Source organism: Arachis ipaensis, chromosome B6, assembly GCF_059453495.1.
Source record: "Arachis ipaensis isolate K30076 ecotype BB chromosome B6, ASM5945349v1, whole genome shotgun sequence".
Lineage (NCBI taxonomy): Eukaryota > Viridiplantae > Streptophyta > Magnoliopsida > Fabales > Fabaceae > Arachis > Arachis ipaensis.
This window is the reverse complement of record NC_142441.1, coordinates 30,056,930-30,067,255: the sequence shown is the minus strand read 5'-3', so window position 1 is coordinate 30,067,255 and position 10,326 is coordinate 30,056,930. Positions and strand designations below refer to the sequence as shown.

The window sequence follows — 10,326 nt, the reverse complement described above, 5'->3', positions numbered from 1 at the left end:
CTTTTCCTTCCCTCCTCAGTGTCGGCGTCGCCTCTTCATCCCTCATACTGCCTCCCCACCCTCGCATTGCCCTCCTCAGAAAAACATCATTCTTAAAAAAAGGAAACATCCACCTAAAAATAAAAAAAAACATCCATCTAAAAACAAAGTGACATCCACCTAAAATAAAAAAAACATCTAATCCATTGTTAAAAAAAATATTCAAAAACATGAAAAGAAACATCCGTTATCACCACAAGACAGACGAGCGGCTGCGTTGATTCTTTAAATGGTGCGACGCTGGGAGGATTCAAGATTATCAGCGGTGTTGCAAACATAGGGGAGAAGAGGACGAAGAGCAATATTAATTGCGGGGAGCACGGTCGCAACGTGACGGAAGGGAGAAGAAGGCGCGCAGCGACAACATCGCTTGCAGGGAGAACAGAGGCAGTGCAACACATGGGAGAAGAAGATGCAGCGGCGGTGTCGAGAGCAGGGACAGCGTGACGCAAGGAAGAAGAAGGTACAGCGGTGGCATCGGTTGTGGGGAGCACAGAGGCGGTGCAATGCATGGGAGAAGAAGGTGCAGCGACTGCGGTGCGTTGCTTCTTCCGATGGTGGTGCGGTGGTGAGGTGCATTAGTGACGACGTGACAGAAATGGGGAGCGAAGTGGCTGTGCTAAAAGGAGAGAAAAGTGGAACTGCAGAAGGTGAGAAGCTAGAATTGTAGTGGGTGTAAATGAGATGAGTCGGTGAGATGTTTTTTGTTTTAATGAACGTGAAGTGCAGTCTGTTATTTATGTGGTTCACAACCCCGTTGTCTATTATTATTGTTCTTTACTAAATTCAAATTTTGCGGTTTAATTGAAAGAACTCGGAACCTTAGCCGTTGAAATACTTTGATGTTGAGTGGCAGATGTTAGAAATTTTATTTTGGTAATCGGTTGGGTTTGTATATAGTACCTCCTATGTACAAAATGATCTGTTTCGATGTAAATTAAATGGCTGAAAATGGTTTGCTAATATAGTTTTATGATGCGTGATAAACATGCTCGATTATGCTTGCTAATAACAACAATAACAATTTCCATTAGAGTTATTGGTTTACTTTCATTTTCAAATGAATAAATTTTACTAATGGTGAAATATGTTATTCAATGGTTACATAGCCTGCTCATAATTTTTTGAGTATATACCCATTTTGGTCCTCAAAGAATTTTAAACCAGACATTTTAGTCCCTAACTAAAATTAATTATTCGATTGGTTTCTAACAATTAATTCCGTCAGTCACTTAGGTCCTTGGCTCTGTCAACTCCAACGGAAGACAAAATGGTCCCTGAAAACTCTAACATTGGACAAAATGATCCCTGATAACTCTAACAAGGGACAAAATGATCGCTGATCCCTTTATTCGAAAACGACATTGTTCTTCCCCAATTTTTATCATATCTCGCATAACCCTAACATTCATACTCTCCTTTTTCACTTTCACAATCTTCTTTTCCATCTTTTCCTTCCTCCTCTTTAACTCCAAAATTAAGTCATGGTGTAATTGTCACACGTGTCACACCTACCTCAATATGTCATAGATCACACACTTCCTAAATCTTTGTGACTGGTACATCCACATCCTCTGCACTTCACCCACCAAAAGCATCCACTTCCACGTCTTTGATAACATCACCTCCAATCCCGATAACGTCCACGACATCCTCAAGACCAAGTTCCATAACTACTCTAAGGGCACGCCTTTTTCCACTCTCCGGCAAGCAATATAGATTGTTGGACATTAGGACATCATGAGAAGATTCTCTTTCGACATCATATGCAAATTCTCATTTGAAATAGACACCGAGTGCTTCATTCCTTCTTTCCCTGAGTCCAAGTTGGCAGACAGTTTCGACCTCGCATCCAAGCTATTACAACGAGCAATGTCGTCGTTGCCGCTCATATGGAAACTGAAGCGATTACTGAACATTGGTTCGGAGAAGAAGCTGATGGAAGCGATTGGAGTGGTGGACAATGTGGTCATGGAGATGTTAGGGCAAAGGAGGATGGAGATGGCAACAACGACGACGAGTCTTAACAAATCAGACTTACTATCTAGATTCATGGGATCCATCAAAGGCGACAACTAGTTAAAAGACATAGGCATTAGTTTCCTAAGTATGAATCGGTTGAGAACAAGTTGAGGATTTTTTTCCTGTGAATATTAAATTTATAGAGTGTGCATTGTGTAGTTTGAAGTTACAATGTTAGACTGTTAGTGTTATGCGAGATATGATGGAAATTGGGAGAAAACAGTGTCATTTTCAAACAGAGGAGATCAGGGACCATTTTGTCCCCTGTTAGAGTTGTCAGGGACTATTTTGTCCTCCGTTAGAATTAACGGAGTAAAGGACGTAAGTGACTGACGGAGTTAATTGTTAGAAACCAATCGAATAATTAATTTTAGTTGGAGACTAAAGTGTCCAGTTTGAAATTTTTTGAGGACCAAAATAGGTATATACTCTAATTTTTTTTAATTTAATATTGCTCATGCATTAGCAAAAACTTAGATGTGTTTTAATTTTATACTTTATATGAATATGTGAAAATTGATGTGTTCTATTTCCTGTTGGATTAAATGGTTGTGTAAAATCTACCTTGCTTACGGCAATAGGTATGTCAGAGTTCCCTAGCTAGTCCAGAACACATGGATATATATCACCTAGGTAGGGAAATCGAAGCCTCTGACATGTCTGCACTGGAGCCTATAATAAGTTGTGATAAGGAGAGGATGAGATTGGAGAAAGAAGCTGAAGCTTGGATTTAGCCTCATATGTTTGTTTCAGTAATATGGTTTTATTTGATATGTTTAAAATGGTTTTATTCTTGGAAAGAAAAAAAAGCTGTAATAGCCTCGTGTTCTTTTCAGTGATTGAATTATCGGCATTGCATTTTTTTAAATTTTCAAATGGAAATATTCTTTATAGATTCTATATAGTTATGCTGAGTTAAATTAGTCGTAAGACAATTATTGTTGAATTTTTTCTCTATATGAACAAATAATATTTACTCACTTTAAGTATCATAATTTTCTAAGGAGCTAAATCATTTTTAGCACATGAAAATTGAAAACCAAATTAAGCATTCAAGTAATGGTTATAAATTTTATGTATATTTTAGCTTTATGTATTTGTTAAAAGGCATTCTTCATATATAAAACAGCTGGATAAAGAACAAACAGTTGAGAAAGAGTTCAAAGCTAAAAGACAATGTATCTTTTGGTTTATAATTCTCAAGTAGTATATATATATATATATATAGTACATGATGAATGAATTTTATTTGATAGAAAGATTTTAGAATTTTGAGAAAGGAAGCGAAGAGGTGGGAGGTCAAGGTTTCGGGGTGTAGTTCGGAATTGGAGAGGAAGAGAAAGGAAATTGAACTCACCAATGCGGTAAATTTTTTTAAAAAATTTTATTTGAGCCCACATTCAAATTTGCATTTTTCTTTTCATATATTTGGGACATTAAGTTAGTTCTTCCAAAGTAGTTGCATGTTAGTTTAGCCACTTTTGTATTTAAGCATCAATTCTGCCTTTGGATAGATGGTTATTTTATACTATGCAAGACTGAACTAGTATGAGTAATAATTTAAGCGTTAATCTCGTGCCCTTTGAATGTGTTGAAATTCCCTCCAAATTATTATTGGGGATGGGGGAGTTTGTAAGATCCCAAGTTTTCAAAAATTAATTTAATAAAATAAAATTTAATTTAGTTATTATTATTATTATTATTATTATTATTATTATTATTTACCTTTTGGCCGAAGCCAAAGAAACAAAGGGAAAGAAAATCTAAGTGTGGTTAGTATATGCATGAATATATATATATATACCATGAGGACACATGCCACTTTTATTTATTTAACCTATGACACTTGGCTAATATTCATTTAGTTATCAATTTATCATCATCACTTGGCCGAAGCTTGTAAAGGGCAAAAGAAAGAAAATTGGAGACGTGGCCTAATACATATGTATACATGTATAATCATGACACCTAATGAGCTTTAATATCACAAATTTTCACTCATTTCCATTAGCCATAATCAGTTTAATTCCTTTCAACCACCACCGAACATAAACCAAAAGGAAAGAAAAGAAAGAAGGCCGTGAGAGAGGGAATGAAAAACCATGGAATCTTAATCTTTCTTAGTTTGATTTCTTGCGATCCGTAACTTCAATAAAAAATTTAATCCGATAAAAGTGTTCGTATCCTTCTCCTCTACGTGTTGGCGTTATTTTTGTCCGGTAGAAGTTGACCGTGACGTAGCTCCTCTTCCTTTTGAGTTCGGCTAACTGGAGTTCTAGGAAGCACAGACGATTTCTGACGCCTTCTCCTTCAGCAGCTCGGTCAGAAAGCTTCCCCGAAACTTTCGATAATTTTGATTTCATACGAAGGTAGGGGATTTTGTTTTGAAATTAACTGTTTTTAAACTATGAATGCCATGGAAGTCTAGTGGGTATTTGTAAATAATTTATGATTGTTTGCAATGACTGGATGATGAGTTTGAGTTGTGTTTGTGACTGAATTTGATGAATATGTATTTGATTTCTTGATTGAAAAGAGGTCGAAAATGGTTCAGTTGGGACCCGAAAAAGGGTGGCTAACCCCAAGTTTAGGGGAAGTGCTGCCGAAATTTTATTAAATCTGAGGTTTTGTTTGAAAAGTTGTTTTAAAAGATTTGGTTCTGGAAAATTAAATTATTTAAAATATATTTAGTTAAGAAAAGATTTATTCTATTTTAAAGTTTGATTTATTAAGAAAAATATAATGTTTTAAACCCAATCTTTTAAGGAGAGATTTTGTTTTAAGTAAAGATTTGAACTCGGTTTATTAAGAAAAAGAATCTCTGCCACAGGAGAGCAGAGAACAAGGATTTAAAGAATATATTAATTAATGAAATGTCTGCCACAGGAGAGCAGATGTGATATTGTTTGGGCCTTAGTGCCAAATGTAAAGTGGGGACGCCCACACACTGAGAACTGTTTTCCAGATGTACGCTTATTGATTTGGAAAGTCACACTGATGCGGCCTAGCCGTACGACTTAAAGTCACACTGATGCGGCCTGGCCGTACGACTTATAAGCACACTGTATGCATCTGGAAAGCCATACCTGGGACTTGTGCCTGGGTAATGTCGGGAGCGGGTAGGCAACCGACACATGAGCTCATGGCCTGTGTTAGGGATAGACATGCATCATATTGATTGCGCATTTGTATTTGGTCTTGTTTTACTTGTTATATTTTCTATGTGTTTGTGCTGCTTGACTTGTTTGTCTTGTTGTGATTTGCTTGTACATTGAATTGAATCTCTTGTTTGCACTACTTGTTTGTGAGTGTATTAAAGTGATTACGAGTTGACATTTGACTGAGGATTAACTATGTGGCTGAGAGACAGAAAATGTGACTAATTTTATATTTAAAATTTGTTTTGAGTTTAGAAATTTAAAGAAAAGTAATTATTTATCTAAAGTAGAAAAAAAAGTATTTCCAAAGGTTTAACAAAATAGTTTTGCTAAGTAAGTTAATTATTTGCATTAAATTCATTACTTTTACGGCATTCCCATTCCCTACTGAGAACGTGTGGTTTGTTCTCACCCCAAAATCTTCCACCCTTTCAGTGACACAGGTTCGAAGATTCAGTTAGAAGATGCAGACGACTAGTAGATTTACTTGTGATTCCTGTTATTTTTATAGAGTTCCCTCGCCCTTGTTGCTTTAAGTTTTATTTTATCCAGAGGGATAGGTATTGTATTTGAGTTTTATATTGAATTCATTTGTATAGCATTTATTATTATTAATAATTGTGTGATTTTAATTACTACAAATAATTTTTCTGGTATTCTCTTATAAACTGAAATGCGATATCGACCTAAAGGCTCAATATTAAATAGTAAATAAGGAGAACAGGTTAGTAACTCCTTACTTTTGGTACGATCATGACGTGCTAAAAGTTAGGGTGTTACAGAGTTTGTGTTTGGGTTTTGTAATTTGTGTGGTGAAGATGCTTACCTTCAGATTTGTTTTTAATTATAGGCGAAACTTTGCTCGGGTGATTGGTTAATTGGTTGTTTAGTTGCTGCAATGTTTGGGATGGAAAATCCATTGAACATTTGTCAGTTTATAGGTTTGAACTTGAAATTGAGCAGCAAGTATTGTTAAATATTAGTTCAATTCATAGCTGCATAAACGGGAAATTGCTAATCATTATAAATGACTCTACTTTCAGTTTGTTGCTTAGCTTTCAAGTAGCAAGCAAAGATTGAGATAGCGTTAAAAAATATAACGAGGTTTTGAGTCACAAAATATCCATGCAAAGTTAACTACTAGTATAAAATATATGTTAAAATACAAATACACATAGAATATAAATTAAACCACATATATTTATACACAAATATATTAAAAGTTAATTTTAATCACTAATTTTAGTATACAAATAACATTTTTTATTACTATATTATCTCTATCTTATTTTAGTAAATAAATTATCCGTTTTCTATAGTCTCATACTAGGAATTTCATGTGGACTTAGGAACTTGGAAAGTCAACTTCTAAGTGTTATTCATTACAAAATAAAAATATCACTAAGGCTAAAGGAATCACCATTTTGTTTTTTTGTTCTATTTACCATCCTCATTAATAGCAGCTATGGCACCTGCTGCTACAATTTCAGGTTGTTGTTTTTTCTTCCAGCGATAAATTCCACCTTCTATGCTTTCTTCTTTTCATGTTCTTTCCTTTCACTTTCACGGGAGCATCAGCCTCTTTCCATCCAAGGCACTGAAAAACAAATAGGAGTTAAAAAAATAGAAAAACAAGTTAATGTTGGAATATCACGAGTAATAAAATAGAAGAGATCGGAAAAGTAGTATTACAGACACGTTCTCAGGGCCTCAGAGATGGAAGCCAAAATATAGATATTACAAGAACTAAAGCCTAAGCATAGTAAATATTCAGTGTGTGAAGTCACGACTAAGAAAAATTGACAACTTAAAAATAACAGAGAAATCTAAAAATTGTCAAGAACATACTGATTACTATAGAAGGTAGTGCTGTATTGTGACCCTAAAAATAACCTCTAATGCATGTGTCAGGTAAGCAAAACATATTAAAGAAGGATTTTAACATTATTTAATACTTTAAACACATTTTTAGCTTGGAGCAAAAAACTTACTATGGCCTAACCTAATATTTATTTTCAAGTTCTCCATTTGATGTGGTGTAATTTTAGCACTTCAAAGTTTAACTTCTCTCTTAGTTTTTTATTTTTCTTTCTTAGCTCAATATTTAGTGGTAGTGAAAAAACTGTGATAGTTCCAACTTCCAGCTTCACTTGAATATGCATTTCTTATTTGTTTAAACTATCTCAAAAATTCTATTTTATATATATATATATATATATATATATATATATATGTCAAAAATTGGTTTTGTGGGAAAGAGTGAAAATTGTTATGAAAAAAAGGAAATGGTGAAGAATGAGTATCATAGAGATTTTGTGGATGACCAGGATGGCAAGTAGAGTTTGCATGGCTTGAAAGGTCAGGTCGTATTCTTCATGCTTAAGCAGTTAGTAACATAGTTTTGTAATGAGATTCTATATTAGGGTGGTTGAAACAATACTATAAAAGTTTTGTATATTTTTCTTCCTTTGTGATTGTATAATATAGATATTGAAGTTCAATTCCCTTCTTACTGATATTAGCTTGGCAATCATATTTCCTTTGTTTATTTTATCATGAAGCACAAACATTTCTTTATTACTTATCACCACATAAGCACGACGACTTAAAAAGTGGAAGATATAAAACTATAAAAAATCAATTGTGACACTGATAGTTTGGAAGTCATTCATGGTAAATTTCTTTTAATAAAAAAGATCTTTTATAAAATTGTGGTGCATTCAATTTTCTGAGGATGATAGGCCATTGCAAAATGATGCATTCAACTTTGATTTATTTTTGGAGAGGGTTTTCACAAAATGATGTTTGATTTATACGACCTTTTTACTAAAAAAATATAAAAATATAGAAATGACATACATAATTGTGTCTTCAGCTTGCAAAAATCTCATATATTTGCTTATTATAAGGAGAAAATGTAGTTAATAGCGAATTTCCTACCGTTGTGTGCAGCTTGCCCGACTGCATGCTTTCAAACTTCAAGCTACAGAAATGAGAAGAAAGAAGATGGGTGTAAAAAACAAAGAAAGTAACCATGGCAAGTAGCTTTGCAATGCAGTAAAAGAAAAGAAAAGGAACAAAAAAAAGAATATGCAAGTTACAGTGCATCAAGAAAATAAAATAACACGAGACAAAATTAAAGATGAATGGAGGGTCCAACAACCCAAACCAAGAAAAAACTAAAAAAGGATGTCCACGTATAAAAATTGAATATAAAAAGATAAGGAGCCAACTAGATCAGAGTAGCAACTCCTGGACGCAGTGAAGACATTAGCAGTGGTTAGAAAGAGCAGGAGGAAACTCAAAGGAAGAGGGCTAGGAATAGGAATGAAAATGGGAAATTGGGAAAAGAGAGAAAGAGGTTAGGGAAAGGAATTGGAGGTTGGGAAAGGGTGTGGTAGAATATTAGAGAATGAGAATGGTTAGATATAGAATTTGAGAGTGATTAGATTATGTTAGAAGGATCATTTATAAATTTTTGTTAATTTGTAAGAATTTATCAAAAATTGAATTTTAGTGAGAATTAAATTAAATTTTAATGTTTAGAATAAATTAATAAAATTATAAAATTGAATTGAATTTTAATGTTTAAAATATTTATCAAATTAATTAAAATTTTATAATAAATAATTTTATTTTTTATTAATATAATATCATATTTAAATAATAAATAGATTTATTTATTAAATTATATGAAATAATTAAAAAAAATTTATTTTCAATTAAATTTTTTTAACTAAAATTTGTTCACCTCTGTTAAAGAAACAAAAATTAGATTAATCTAAAAATATTAAATTTTAAACATTATTATTAATTAAAAAATAAATAGTTCTTTATGATTGATTCTAACGACAAATCAATAATAAAAAAATAAACATCAACTATCAAGAACTAACTTGTTGAATGGTTTAATGACATAGTAAGTTAAAAAAAAAATTAGTTATTAACGGTAAATTATAACAACTAATTCATGTTATTAAAATAGAATAAAATTATTCTACTTTTTGCTAGTATCATCATTGACACAACTTCACTTGGAATGTTCAAACATATTGGCAAATGCTTAGTGTCATTAATCTAAGTTAAATATATAAATTTTATATGTTTGAATATTTTTTTTAGATCTACATAGTAGGTCTTTCAAAAAAAAAGTATATATTATATTAAGTGAGTTGAAAAAAAGAGAAGAGAACGAAATGAAGGTGGTGAGAGAAAAAAAGTGTGTGTTGAAATATGAGAGGCATTGAGAAAAAGTGTGTGAAGAAAGTTAAAGATGAAGTAATTAGACTATAAAGATATTTTTAAGTTTTAAGTGAAATCCGAATAGAATAAAATTCTAAATCAGACCTACTTAAATTGGAATTGATTTTGAGAGAAAACAATAAAATCGAATTGAATTCCATTTAAACTAATTTAAATATTTTTGTTTCAAACATTGAAATTGAACTCAATTTTCATAGAAATTGAATTTCAAGGGATTTTCAAACACCTTGTTATAGTTACAAGTTAATTCTTATTCTTCTATAATCATATTTATCAATATAATAATATTTTATAGTCAGTTTCGTCACTCAGATTAAAAAAAGGTTCACATATTTTTTTTTAGAATAAAGCACACTAATAAAGTACTTTAACTTTAAAATTACACCAATGTCCTATTTTGATTTTTGTTACAAATATGTCTTAAATGATTTTATGTAAATTAAATCAACACTTTTTCAATGTAAATCGAATCAACTATATTCGATTTACTACTAATATAATATATATAAATTCGATTTATTACCAAATAACACATATATAGTAAATCGAATCAGCTTTATCCGATTTATTACTTGTAACAGACTTTATAACATAAATGTCAATAAGAAAATACCCACATTTGAATTCAAATAAAATATCAAAAAAATCAAAACAAATAAGAATAGAAACTAGTATTTTTATCCGTAATAACATTACGGAAATATAAATTTTTTAAAATTACTATCTATTTTGTTCTGACGGTATAGATTATGCATGCACAAAAGATTTATAAAATCAAACTACTTTTACAGAAAAAAAGTCGTAAGTTGACAAAAGTCTCTGTCTAAGAAACTCAAGATATCTG

General features: G+C 32.0%; 1 long non-coding RNA gene across 1 annotated transcript; it reads left to right on the top strand.

The window, feature by feature from the left end:
• The first annotated feature begins 4,293 nt into the window (after nt 1–4,293).
• Nucleotides 4,294–5,854, top strand: LOC110263944 (uncharacterized). Its single transcript, XR_002349671.2, has 2 exons — nt 4,294–4,430; nt 5,655–5,854. It is a non-coding gene; the product is annotated as an uncharacterized LOC110263944 (long non-coding RNA).
• The last annotated feature ends 4,472 nt before the right edge of the window (nt 5,855–10,326 follow it).